This window comes from Colletes latitarsis, chromosome 10 (assembly GCF_051014445.1).
Source record: "Colletes latitarsis isolate SP2378_abdomen chromosome 10, iyColLati1, whole genome shotgun sequence".
In the NCBI taxonomy this organism is placed as follows: Eukaryota; Metazoa; Arthropoda; class Insecta; order Hymenoptera; family Colletidae; genus Colletes; species Colletes latitarsis.
Genome location: NC_135143.1, coordinates 21855135 through 21869542, shown reverse-complemented (window position 1 = coordinate 21869542; position 14408 = coordinate 21855135).

The window sequence follows — 14408 nt, the reverse complement described above, 5'->3', positions numbered from 1 at the left end:
TGGGGTACCGTATTACTACTCCTTAAATTTACTTTAAAATACTGAGATTTATTGGTGCCACAATAAAACAACTAAAGTACGCCGAATGAATTAAACAGATTCCATTTCCGATCTTGTAGCCCCGTCTATCCATCAAACGCCTATACGCGGCATAACAATGCGAATTTTGCGTGGAAACGAGGTTAAAGAAAGGGGAATGCAAGTCGAATACCAAGGGGAACACCACCTCGTGCAAATTTTTTTTCTCCAAGATCGCATATATTTTTACCTCGAAATGTTCTTAGGAAATAATATTGTACTTCTGTTCGACTGAATTAATTGATAAAAAATAGACCGTTCTATAATCTTGGTTAAGTTTTTAGATATGATCCTACAATTTATAAATAAAACTCAGCTCTTTATCTTGTACGTGATCGTGCCAATGTCCTTCTATCTAAATTAGCATCAATTTGTTATCTTGAATCAGAATTATATTTTCTGTGACATTGCAACATTCTTTGAGCAACTTTTACGAGTCTTATCGTTATTAACTACAAAATAATTTTTCATTCCAAAATAATTAGAAATCCAAATCTCATGAAACAGAAAATATCTACAGTCGGGAATAAAGATACTGACAATACAACAGCCGAGTATGCAAGTAAACGTTACCACAGACACCGACGATGTATACGAGTAGACCTATCACCTAATGCATTTTTTCGGCCCGATTCTCTGGGGCTCTAGAGCCCCATTACCATTTCCGTGTCACTCGCAACGTTACCAACAGACAGATTTTTTCGTCCAAAAATTTCACACCTCGAATTTTTTTCTAGAAAATAGATAGGATTTAGGGGGTATGTCTATTCACGAAAAATGTTTGTAATTGACCCCCGTAACCGAAAATAATTTTTCCAGAACGATTAAAAATTTTTGAATTTAATTGTTAATAACTTTTTAATGAAGCCTCTATCAACAAATACTCGTATACCTGGTCTGTGGTCCTACGTTCGATTGTTATCGTGGCCCGCGTCATGCATCACGTCATAATACATGCTGAAAGCGATATGCAGTTTCCTTCGAGAGAATGCTACCTTCCGATAGGTTGAACTCGATCTTGCGGAGGTCCACGTACCTCGAGGAACTAGAAAGATTGCCCCTAAGTGACGTTCGCGATGCGAGAGAAATCTGTCTTTTTGCCCGTAAAACGCGATGTCGTGATGGTAATGGTATTAATCATTGATTCGTACGATACGAAATCTTAACAAATATTAAAATAATTTTTTACAAGAATACCAATCGCTGCATGTAAACTCCATACAGAGTACGTACTCGACGATGGTGTGAATTAAACAATTATAAATAAAACTTGGCATTGTTTAACATTCCAACGCAATAGTTTAAACAATTCTTAACAATATGTGGTATATGAATAATAAAAGGGCCCATCAGTATGCGTAAATAATAATTTTTCGCGAAATAATTTGTCCATCGGACGCGTAAAGATGGCTGACACACGCTGTGCTCTCCCCACTCCTCCGCCACTACATTAAAGGCTCATGCGGAGACTTACGTGTCTCATTCTCGCGGGGGGGTCCAAGGGTGGCGGACTTCCTGGCTCGGTGGGTATCCCGGGATCATCCTAGGCTGACCAGTGGCGACCAGGGGGGACCACTAGTGACCAGAACTGACCACTACTGACCAGTGCTGACCAGTTGACCGATACTGACCACTTGACCAATGGTGAGCTTGTGATGACCAATTGCGACTACTTGCTGGTCAGTGGTGAGCTCTGCACAAATTTTCCCCCTCTCTTATTTTATTGATGTCAAATTTACTTGTATGTTTCTGACTACCGTTTGATGGAAATATTGATTTTGTTTGATTTACTAGTTTCTGTTTCATTTCTATGGATGTTTCCCTTGTCGATATTCTCTTGAATTGTTAGTCATTTTTGTTCTTCCATTATTAATTTTGACAATCCTAGTGGTATCTTAAGTATATGTGGTCATTTTCTGTTTCTATCTTTCGATTGTTTCTGGAATTCATGTCTGTCTCTAACAAGAACTGATGTTGAAAGACGATGTATGATAAAATACTGCTTTCACTTCTTGTTATTTCGTACAATCGTTTGACTCTTTCCTGCGTACATCAGTATCGTCAGTTGATTAATTATAATTTTTACTTTGATGTTATTTGTGATGTGGTTTCGACGTTTCGTTCATTTTCTTCCGATTATCAGTATCGTCAGTTGATTAATTATAATTTTTACTTTGATGTTATTTGTGATGTGGTTTCGACGTTTCGTTCATTTTCTTCCGATTCTGACTCGATAAAAATATTCTCAATTCGTACAATTCATTGACTCCAGCTAGGTACATCAGCATCGTTTATTAATTAATTACAATTTTTATTTTGTCTTTATTTGTAATATTCTTAGGACATTTTGCTAAATACACTGCTAATAGAATAAGACCCATACTAACACACATCATTTAATTCTTTAGGTATGAGTGTTTCTAAATTTCGTAGGTTGTCCAACTTATAGATTTTCATCTGCTCCATTACATTCTCCGATACATCAGCGCAACAAATTACTCCTCTACATTGGTCTTTATTAAGTGTTCTTTAATGATACTAACACAAGTAGCAGTTTTTGTTTCAGGTCAGATCTATTGTAGATCAATTCCAAGGACATCGAGGGAGGACGCTACAACCGCCGAGGGATTCAACCATCAAGGGATACAATCATCGTGGGATTCAACCACAGAGGGATTCATCCGCCGAGGGATTCAACCATCAAGGGATTCAATCATCGAGGGATTCCGCTACCAAGGGATTCAACCACAGAGGGATTCATCCGCCGAGGGACCTTTAATTCCAAGTACAGTAGTCTTAAGCTTCGTCGCGAATATTAAAATTAACGTCGAAGATTTCTCTATTGTCCGTGTTGTCGCGCCCTACCAAGTAATTATTGACCAAGTAGCTTCACTTTCTCTCGTCCTCTCGTTTCCTGTTTCGATCACCACTGCTTTAATGTAGAAAGCAAGTGATCGGCCGTGTAGTTGATCCAAAAGATATAATCGCCTTCCCTTGGTAGCTCGAGATATCAAGGGCAGTAGATTCGATCTTAAGATCTGCTGCATGGTTTAGCATCGCGTCGCGTCGCGTATCCCACGATTTAGCTTCATCCCTTCTTAAAAGAGATAATTGCTTGGTACCACTAATTTAGAAAATAGAAGGAGTCTCGTTTTCTCCTATCTTCTGAATTTTAGTTCCGAATCTGCTAGCTCAAATTTCGACGTTAATTTTAAGTCTCTAGTGTATCCGCGTATGTGCCACGCAATTGTTTACCAGCTAGCTTCTCGTTCATTCGTTCCCTCGTTTCTCGCTTCGATCACCGCTGTTTCGTAGAACGAAACATGTGATCGGCCGTCCAGTTTGTCCGAAAGATCTAGTCGCCTGCCAATGACAGATCGATTTCTAGAAATAGAAATCAATCTACCAAGGGCAGTGTCGATGCGATCAGAAGATCTGCTGCACGGTTCAGCATCGCGTCGCGTCGCGACTCCCAGAATTTAGCTTCACCCCTCTTTTTAAACAAAACAATTGCTTGGTACAATTAAACTAGACTTAAGAATCGACGACCATTGTACGCGTCTTCGTTACATGCCAAGTAATTAATAAACAAGTAGCTTCTTCTCCTTTCGTTCCCTCGTTCTCTGCTTCGATCATCATTGTTTCATTGAAGGAAACATGTGATCGGCCGTCCAGTTGGTCCGAAAGATCTAATCGCCTTCCTTTGGTAGCTCGGTCGAGGGAACATGGTTCTTCGCTGGAAGGTGTGGAGCTTCCGTATCCTGCGGAAGCGCATACCTTCCAGCGGAAGTCGATCTTGTCTCAGGTACTCTCTCTTTGTCAGACAGCCTAAGTCGGGTCCTTCGGGCTCCCGGCGGGTTGCGTTGGAGAAATGGAGACCTCGATTCAAGGTTGCAGCATCCATCTTCCTATAGAGATCGAGTTAGCAAGGGCAGTAGATTTGGTCCAAAGATCAGCTGTACGGTTTAGCATCGCGTCGCGTCGCGTCTCTCACTATTTAGCTTCGTCCCCATATTAAACCAAATAATTACTTGGTATGATTATCTAGATTTAAGCTTCGCCGACTTCATTGTACGCGTCTTCGTTACATGCCAAGTAATTAATAAACAAGTAACTTCTTCTCCTTTCGTTCCCTCGTTCCCTGCTTCGATCATCATTGTTTCATTGAAGGAAACATGTGATCGGCCGTCCAGTTGGTCCGAAAGATCTAATCGCCTTCCTTTGGTAGCTCGGTCGAGGGAACATGGTTCTTCGCTGGAAGGTGTGGAGCTTCCGTATCCCGCGGAAGCGCATACCTTCCAGCGGAAGTCGATCTTGTCTCAGGTACTCTCTCTTTGTCAGACAGCCTAAGTCGGGTCCTTCGGGCTCCCGGCGGGTTGCGTTGGAGAAATGGAGACCTCGATTCAAGGTTGCAGCATCCATCTTCCTATAGAGATCGAGTTAGCAAGGGCAGTAGATTTGGTCCAAAGATCAGCTGTACGGTTTAGCATCGCGTCGCGTCGCGTCTCTCACTATTTAGCTTCGTCCCCATATTAAACCAAATAATTACTTGGTATGATTATCTAGATTTAAGCTTCGCCGACTTCATTGTACGCGTCTTCGTTACATGCCAAGTAATTAATAAACAAGTAACTTCTTCTCCTTTCGTTCCCTCGTTCCCTGCTTCGATCATCATTGTTTCATTGAAGGAAACATGTGATCGGCCGTCCAGTTGGTCCGAAAGATCTAATCGCCTTCCTTTGGTAGCTCGGTCGAGGGAACATGGTTCTTCGCTGGAAGGTGTGGAGCTTCCGTATCCCGCGGAAGCGCATACCTTCCAGCGGAAGTCGATCTTGTCTCAGGTACTCTCTCTTTGTCAGACAGCCTAAGTCGGGTCCTTCGGGCTCCCGGCGGGTTGCGTTGGAGAAATGGAGACCTCGATTCAAGGTTGCAGCATCCATCTTCCTATAGAGATCGAGTTAGCAAGGGCAGTAGATTTGGTCCAAAGATCAGCTGTACGGTTTAGCATCGCGTCGCGTCGCGTCTCTCACTATTTAGCTTCGTCCCCATATTAAACCAAATAATTACTTGGTATGATTATCTAGATTTAAGCTTCGCCGACTTCATTGTACGCGTCTTCGTTACATGCCAAGTAATTAATAAACAAGTAGCTTCTTCTCCTTTCGTTCTCTCGTTCCCTGCTTTGATCATCATTGTTTCATTGAAGGAAACATGTGATCGGCCGTCCAGTTGGTCCGAAAGATCTAATCGCCTTCCTTTGGTAGCTCGGTCGAGGGAACATGGTTCTTCGCTGGAAGGTGTGGAGCTTCCGTATCCCGCGGAAGCGCATACCTTCCAGCGGAAGTCGATCTTGTCTCAGGTACTCTCTCTTTGTCAGACAGCCTAAGTCGGGTCCTTCGGGCTCCCGGCGGGTTGCGTTGGAGAAATGGAGACCTCGATTCAAGGTTGCAGCATCCATCTTCCTATAGAGATCGAGTTAGCAAGGGCAGTAGATTTGGTCCAAAGATCAGCTGTACGGTTTAGCATCGCGTCGCGTCGCGTCTCTCACTATTTAGCTTCGTCCCCATATTAAACCAACTAATTACTTGGCATAACTAAACTAGAAGATCGGAGGGACTTGGGTTCCTTCTATCTTCTTAGTTTAGTCATTCAGATTGTAAAATTGCGAAAGGGAGATCGATGGAACTTGGATTCCATCTATCTCCCTTTGGGTCTCCACTCGCAGCAACCTCCACGTGGTGAGACCTGGGTAATATTATTTAGCATTTAATTAATAATCCTTATTACTCTTAGCCGGGTAATGCAATTATTAATTAAAAACTAAATAATATTAGCAAATTGGCTGCGATCCGCCTTGCATAAGTCATCATAAATATAGAGTTTCTTCACTAGATTAGTTTTGATTCTCATTGATTCATCAAAGATTCTAGAGTATTGTCACAGACGAGGTATGCGCGTAAATCTTTCAACGCTACTACAAACCGCAATTAGTATTTATACGCAACTCTACCCTGGAAAAGCAAACACGAAAAATTCTCATTGTTCGCAACACTAAATGTAAATTTTTGCAACACTGTATGTAAACTTTACAATTAATGTAAATTATTTGCAACTGTAACGAGGCAAAGAAATGCGAATAATTCATACTACGCATCGCTGATAACAAACCGCTATCAAAATTCTTATTCGTAACACTACTCTGAAAGAAAACGCGAAAAATATTCATCGTTCACAACTCTAACTGTTATCGTGATATACTGATAGTCGCAACGCTATCCTGGAAGCAAACGCGATAATATTCATATACCGCGACACTAATAAAATCGCGGATTAAATAATGCGCAACGCTAATTTTGCTAATGCGTACAACCGTTCCAGGTTGCTTCGTGATGCTGGAAAAGGTGTCATCTGAAAAACTACAAGTACTACAACTACAGGCGACAACAGTGACATAATAGGAACATGGAATGGCTCTCCATCCTCATCCGAAGATGAAGATGAAGAACCATTTGATGCAGCCCACTCTTGCGACAGTTTGTCAGGGCCTCTTCGACTCCATCGAGTCTCTTCTTTCTTCGGCGGTCCTGCCGAAACCTGAAACTTAAATCTACGCTCGAGACTCCGTGCAATACACTGTCATCCAACGATTCTACGAATCGTTATCGGACCAGGTGTGGAGAAACTCGAGCGGGACGAGCGTTTCGGGGATCCTACCGCGAACGAACGCGGCCGCGAAGAGCGACTGTAAAGCCGCGCGATTCCAAGAACCGAAAGTAAAACCAAAACAAACGGTACAATCCGATTGGATCGGCTAACGTTTCGATTCTCCAAATCGAACTACAGGTACAGGACCTGTGGCAGTCCTGCCCTGACCCTACCTACTTACATCTAACACACATACCAGAAAGCAAGTTACCTACCTACCTAACCCTATATTTAAAAAATTGCAAAACTCATTCTCGCAAACATACGCTCCACGGTTCTCACACATAATGTCCGGGCGCAAAAGCCTACACTAGAGAGGACGCCCCGGGGTTCCTCCGACACCCGAACATTCCACACAACATTCACACTCTAATGTGTACGTACCCATTCCTGAAATCAACCGACAAAGGCTAGTGAACATTGCGTATTTCAAGTAACTTTCAAATAATAGAAGTTTTGATAAAATGATATTCTGCATTCTGCCGTTTAAAATCAAGAAATTAATTGTATCTACGTTTCATTACATATTTTATGTTATTGTCTTTGAACATGCAAAATGTATGAGCAAGATGAAATAGAATTTTATTTGTAAATTATATTAGAGTTTTAAAACGACGCAATTCCCCAGCCTAACCACACACACACATGTGAAATTGCGTCGCGCACGATACACAAGCGCAATGTCAGTCGCAAATAGATATTATTAAGAATTTTTAGAAACTAAGTCATCGTGCTCGTTGCCTTCGCTCACGCAAGTAGCACCTGGGCACTTGGGTGAGTTTAGGCAATGAACACGGAAAGATATCCTGAAAATCCTCAACTAGAAAAAATGGTTACTGTAAATACTAGCGCATAACGAAATAGTATTTATATATTCTTTCTTATTTTATTTCTTCTACTGGACTTTATATTTCTGATAAATAAAGAGCAACATTTTAATATACAATAATAATGAAAACTATTATTAGTAAAGGAAATTATTCTGATTAAAATTGAATTTTCTAAGACGAATGGCTTTACAATAAAATAATTTACTTTGAAAATGTAAGGAAAAACTATTGAAGCAAACTGATGAAAATATTTAATCCTTGAGCAATTCTGTTGTCAAAGCGTATTTTTTAAAGATGAAAGTAGTACATAATGCATGTTACTTTGACTCAAGAATTTACCCATCGCGAAACGTCTTTTTGTACATGAATTGTAACATCAAAGTTTTGAATAAGAAAAGACTTTAATGCCTTTGATAATAAATCATCAAATTATATTTTCATATGAAGCACGAACAATATAAAAAACAATTAATATTATAAGTCAAAGAATTTATTTTTATGTTCTGACAAATTTCACGTTATATAAAAAATCGCGGAGCACAAAAAGACCCTAGCCTGATCTATAAAATAAAACAATATACATATGTTCCTATTCACGGGTATAAAAAATACCCGTGGTCACTACTCGCCAAAAATACTACGTATACAACCGGGCACCCGTGTTGTTTCGGACCTTTCGCCCTACAACATGATTGGGGACCGGAGGGACAAAAATCACATGCGACTTACCAATCGTTGACTACGACGACGACGATGCTATCCAGTGAAATACATCAGCCCAAGTTATCTGCATGGTCCTGCTGCTGGTCTCCAGGGTGTAAAGATGAAATCCATAGTCTGTAAAGCACAAGAAAATAATCATAATCTAATTACAGGTTTTTGATCATTTAAAAAATTTTAAATCGTAAACAAAATTTGAAAATATTATTATTTTCTAAAGGTGCATAGAATAAATTAGGATGATACTTACGTTTTTTATTCGTAGACTTTCGCTCAATATAAATATATTTCTCTTCGGTGATGCACTGATTCTAACACCGGCGTCGAGTAATTTTAATTTTTAAAGAAAAGATGAAAAAAAATATTAAAAAAATGATAAATTAACGCGACCGAAAATCAAAGTCGGCGAACAAGAGGCTCTACTGTCGCGATTTAGAAAGCAAAGAGCCACGATGCTCTGGAAAAAATATAAAAATGCGCAATATACACTGACTCGACCATCGCGTGAGCCTAAAGTGTAAACAAAACTCTACTCGAAGCAACTATGCTTCGAAAAACAATCAACTAATCTACGCAACAAACACTGATTCTACCGACCGCATTGCGCGCGGTCACTAAAATTTCTGAAAAAAATACTGAAATAAGAAATAAGAAATAATTAAGTAATCACTCAGACATGTCTATTTATAGATTTAGTATTAAATTTGACCGATAAAAACACAAAAATATGTAAACATATATAGGTACAAACTCACTTGTTGTAATGAAGTTGATTTCCCCAATATTCCATTTTCAATTCCTTCCATTTGCCATTTCCAAACATGGCGTCGATTGTATGCCGATAGCGTCCCTTCCAGTCGAACTCGACAGTCAAAATCTGTAACAGCAATAAAATACATATTACGATTCAATGCGTTAAAATAAATGTACCTATAACTTAATTAAACGTCCACTGAAACCGAAATATGGTCCATGAATTGTTAATTATGTTTACAGACTTCGTAATTGACAACGATTATGTATGGAAAGAGCACGTACGAATCAAATCAAACATTTTTCGCGATTCCGATTGACTTAAACGTCAGACACATGCTAATATCAAATGAAAGCATTAACAGACAGTAAAGGAAAGTACTACGAGCGATTTGGAACATTAAGATGACAATAATTAAAAATTACGTACCTCATTAGACGCGAAGCCTGTCACTGCATCTCATCACACGAGTTTCCAGAGGACGAAAGACGGACAGGAACGGACGCGTCTCTCGCGCGGGGCAATGGGTGGGGAGTGGGGTGAGATGGTCACGTAGCCAACGTCTCGACTCTCGGAAGAAAAGGTTAAACCTTATATCTCGAATAAATGAAAATAGACAAAGTAAATAAATATAATAAATACAAATAGATATCAGACTAACAATTAATTAATGATTTATTGTCTTTATATCCCTGTGACGTCACAATGAGTAACAGCCAATCACAGGCGCTGCTTGAACATCGAATATCGATCTGTCAATCGACATAAAAATAACTAGATCGATTGAAATACATTAATTATCACTATTTTAATCAATGCTTTTTATACAAATTTTGCGAATGCAACAAGAATAAGCAAATAATATATATAGAATATAGAAAGACATTAATTTTTCTCGACGTTTTTCCTTTGCGTCATAGGATTCTGCCTTCCACTAAATACTGCCGTATTTTATTGCTTGTATGTATCTCTTTAGTTTGTATTCTCCATTATTTTATAAAAGTAATTTTATTCTTACCGTTGCTAGCATTCGTAAGCCAGGGTCAGTCATCTGATACGTTTGTTGTCTTTTCAACGCTCGGTTAGATTCCGTTTATATTCGCGAACGTCTGATTCTCGACTTCACCTTGCAGCTGGGCTATCGAATTTCTTGTCCGCGCGACACAAAAAACAGTTGCTTTACACATTTCCACTATGCATTGCCTGTCCCTTAATTCGTGTGTTACGAAAAAATGTTCGCCTGTGACATCTATTTCACACTTCGTTTATGTCTGTACTACCAACTTCTTACCATAAAACAAGCCCAATGTTATCGACCCGGAATCAAGATAGATTTTTATGTAAATCTAGTGAAAACTGATATAAATAATTTTCGAAAATATACTATACACAAAAGTAACATTTATATGAGAATCTGATTGCAATTTCGGTTAAAACTTAATATTTCCACGTTATGTGTTTCTATAGTTACAATTAATGTATTTCAATCGATCTAGTTATTTTTATGTCGATTGACAGATCGATATTCGATGTTCAAGCAGCGCCTGTGATTGGCTGTTACTCATTGTGACGTCACAGGGATATAAAGACAATAAATCATTAATTAATTGTTAGTCTGATATCTATTTGTATTTATTATATTTATTTACTTTGTCTATTTTCATTTATTCGAGATATAAGGTTTAACCTTTTCTTCCGAGAGTCGAGACGTTGGCTACGTGACCATCTCACCCCACTCCCCACCCATTGCCCCGCGCGAGAGACGCGTCCGTTCCTGTCCGTCTTTCGTCCTCTGGAAACTCGTGTGATGAGATGCAGTGACAGGCTTCGCGTCTAATGAGGTACGTAATTTTTAATTATTGTCATCTTAATGTTCCAAATCGCTCGTAGTACTTTCCTTTACTGTCTGTTAATGCTTTCATTTGATATTAGCATGTGTCTGACGTTTAAGTCAATCGGAATCGCGAAAAATGTTTGATTTGATTCGTACGTGCTCTTTCCATACATAATCGTTGTCAATTACGAAGTCTGTAAACATAATTAACAATTCATGGACCATATTTCGGTTTCAGTGGACGTTTAATTAAGTTATAGGTACATTTATTTTAACGCATTGAATCGTAATATGTATTTTATTGCTGTTACAGATTTTGACTGTCGAGTTCGACTGGAAGGGACGCTATCGGCATACAATCGACGCCATGTTTGGAAATGGCAAATGGAAGGAATTGAAAATGGAATATTGGGGAAATCAACTTCATTACAACAAGTGAGTTTGTACCTATATATGTTTACATATTTTTGTGTTTTTATCGGTCAAATTTAATACTAAATCTATAAATAGACATGTCTGAGTGATTACTTAATTATTTCTTATTTCTTATTTCAGTATTTTTTTCAGAAATTTTAGTGACCGCGCGCAATGCGGTCGGTAGAATCAGTGTTTGTTGCGTAGATTAGTTGATTGTTTTTCGAAGCATAGTTGCTTCGAGTAGAGTTTTGTTTACACTTTAGGCTCACGCGATGGTCGAGTCAGTGTATATTGCGCATTTTTATATTTTTTCCAGAGCATCGTGGCTCTTTGCTTTCTAAATCGCGACAGTAGAGCCTCTTGTTCGCCGACTTTGATTTTCGGTCGCGTTAATTTATCATTTTTTTAATATTTTTTTTCATCTTTTCTTTAAAAATTAAAATTACTCGACGCCGGTGTTAGAATCAGTGCATCACCGAAGAGAAATATATTTATATTGAGCGAAAGTCTACGAATAAAAAACGTAAGTATCATCCTAATTTATTCTATGCACCTTTAGAAAATAATAATATTTTCAAATTTTGTTTACGATTTAAAATTTTTTAAATGATCAAAAACCTGTAATTAGATTATGATTATTTTCTTGTGCTTTACAGACTATGGATTTCATCTTTACACCCTGGAGACCAGCAGCAGGACCATGCAGATAACTTGGGCTGATGTATTTCACTGGATAGCATCGTCGTCGTCGTAGTCAACGATTGGTAAGTCGCATGTGATTTTTGTCCCTCCGGTCCCCAATCATGTTGTAGGGCGAAAGGTCCGAAACAACACGGGTGCCCGGTTGTATACGTAGTATTTTTGGCGAGTAGTGACCACGGGTATTTTTTATACCCGTGAATAGGAACATATGTATATTGTTTTATTTTATAGATCAGGCTAGGGTCTTTTTGTGCTCCGCGATTTTTTATATAACGTGAAATTTGTCAGAACATAAAAATAAATTCTTTGACTTATAATATTAATTGTTTTTTATATTGTTCGTGCTTCATATGAAAATATAATTTGATGATTTATTATCAAAGGCATTAAAGTCTTTTCTTATTCAAAACTTTGATGTTACAATTCATGTACAAAAAGACGTTTCGCGATGGGTAAATTCTTGAGTCAAAGTAACATGCATTATGTACTACTTTCATCTTTAAAAAATACGCTTTGACAACAGAATTGCTCAAGGATTAAATATTTTCATCAGTTTGCTTCAATAGTTTTTCCTTACATTTTCAAAGTAAATTATTTTATTGTAAAGCCATTCGTCTTAGAAAATTCAATTTTAATCAGAATAATTTCCTTTACTAATAATAGTTTTCATTATTATTGTATATTAAAATGTTGCTCTTTATTTATCAGAAATATAAAGTCCAGTAGAAGAAATAAAATAAGAAAGAATATATAAATACTATTTCGTTATGCGCTAGTATTTACAGTAACCATTTTTTCTAGTTGAGGATTTTCAGGATATCTTTCCGTGTTCATTGCCTAAACTCACCCAAGTGCCCAGGTGCTACTTGCGTGAGCGAAGGCAACGAGCACGATGACTTAGTTTCTAAAAATTCTTAATAATATCTATTTGCGACTGACATTGCGCTTGTGTATCGTGCGCGACGCAATTTCACATGTGTGTGTGTGGTTAGGCTGGGGAATTGCGTCGTTTTAAAACTCTAATATAATTTACAAATAAAATTCTATTTCATCTTGCTCATACATTTTGCATGTTCAAAGACAATAACATAAAATATGTAATGAAACGTAGATACAATTAATTTCTTGATTTTAAACGGCAGAATGCAGAATATCATTTTATCAAAACTTCTATTATTTGAAAGTTACTTGAAATACGCAATGTTCACTAGCCTTTGTCGGTTGATTTCAGGAATGGGTACGTACACATTAGAGTGTGAATGTTGTGTGGAATGTTCGGGTGTCGGAGGAACCCCGGGGCGTCCTCTCTAGTGTAGGCTTTTGCGCCCGGACATTATGTGTGAGAACCGTGGAGCGTATGTTTGCGAGAATGAGTTTTGCAATTTTTTAAATATAGGGTTAGGTAGGTAGGTAACTTGCTTTCTGGTATGTGTGTTAGATGTAAGTAGGTAGGGTCAGGGCAGGACTGCCACAGGTCCTGTACCTGTAGTTCGATTTGGAGAATCGAAACGTTAGCCGATCCAATCGGATTGTACCGTTTGTTTTGGTTTTACTTTCGGTTCTTGGAATCGCGCGGCTTTACAGTCGCTCTTCGCGGCCGCGTTCGTTCGCGGTAGGATCCCCGAAACGCTCGTCCCGCTCGAGTTTCTCCACACCTGGTCCGATAACGATTCGTAGAATCGTTGGATAACAGTGTATTGCACGGAGTCTCGAGCGTAGATTTAAGTTTCAGGTTTCGGCAGGACCGCCGAAGAAAGAAGAGACTCGATGGAATCGAAGAGGCCCTGACAAACTGTCGCAAGAGTGGGCTGCATCAAATGGTTCTTCATCTTCATCTTCGGATGAGGATGGAGAGTCATTCCATGTTCCTATTATGTCACTGTTGTCGCCTGTAGTTGTAGTACTTGTAGTTTCTCAGATCAACAGCCAGTATTTTGGGGCAGATCGTGGTTTGCTTTAGTGTTGCGGAACGCAAATGATCGCATTTGTTTTAAAAATAGCGTTGCACATAATTTGGATTTATCGTGATTACTTTTAGCGTTGCAAATGATGAATATTTTCGCGTTTTCATTCAGAGTAGTGTTGCGAATAAGAATTAATACCGGTTTGCTATTAGCGTTACGAAGTATAAATTATTCGCGTTGCTTGTCTAGTTATCTTTGCAAATAATTAGTTCTATAGATAACTTTACAGTTGTGAACCATGAAAATTTTTCGCGTTTTTTTTCAGGGTAGTGTTGCGTATACGAACTAATTTCGGATTGCATTAGTAATTGCATTAGTAATTGCATTAGAAATGTTGGTATTATCGTGTTGTAATTACAATAAACCGATTTTGATTACTTTTAGATTTGCGATCGGTTATGTTC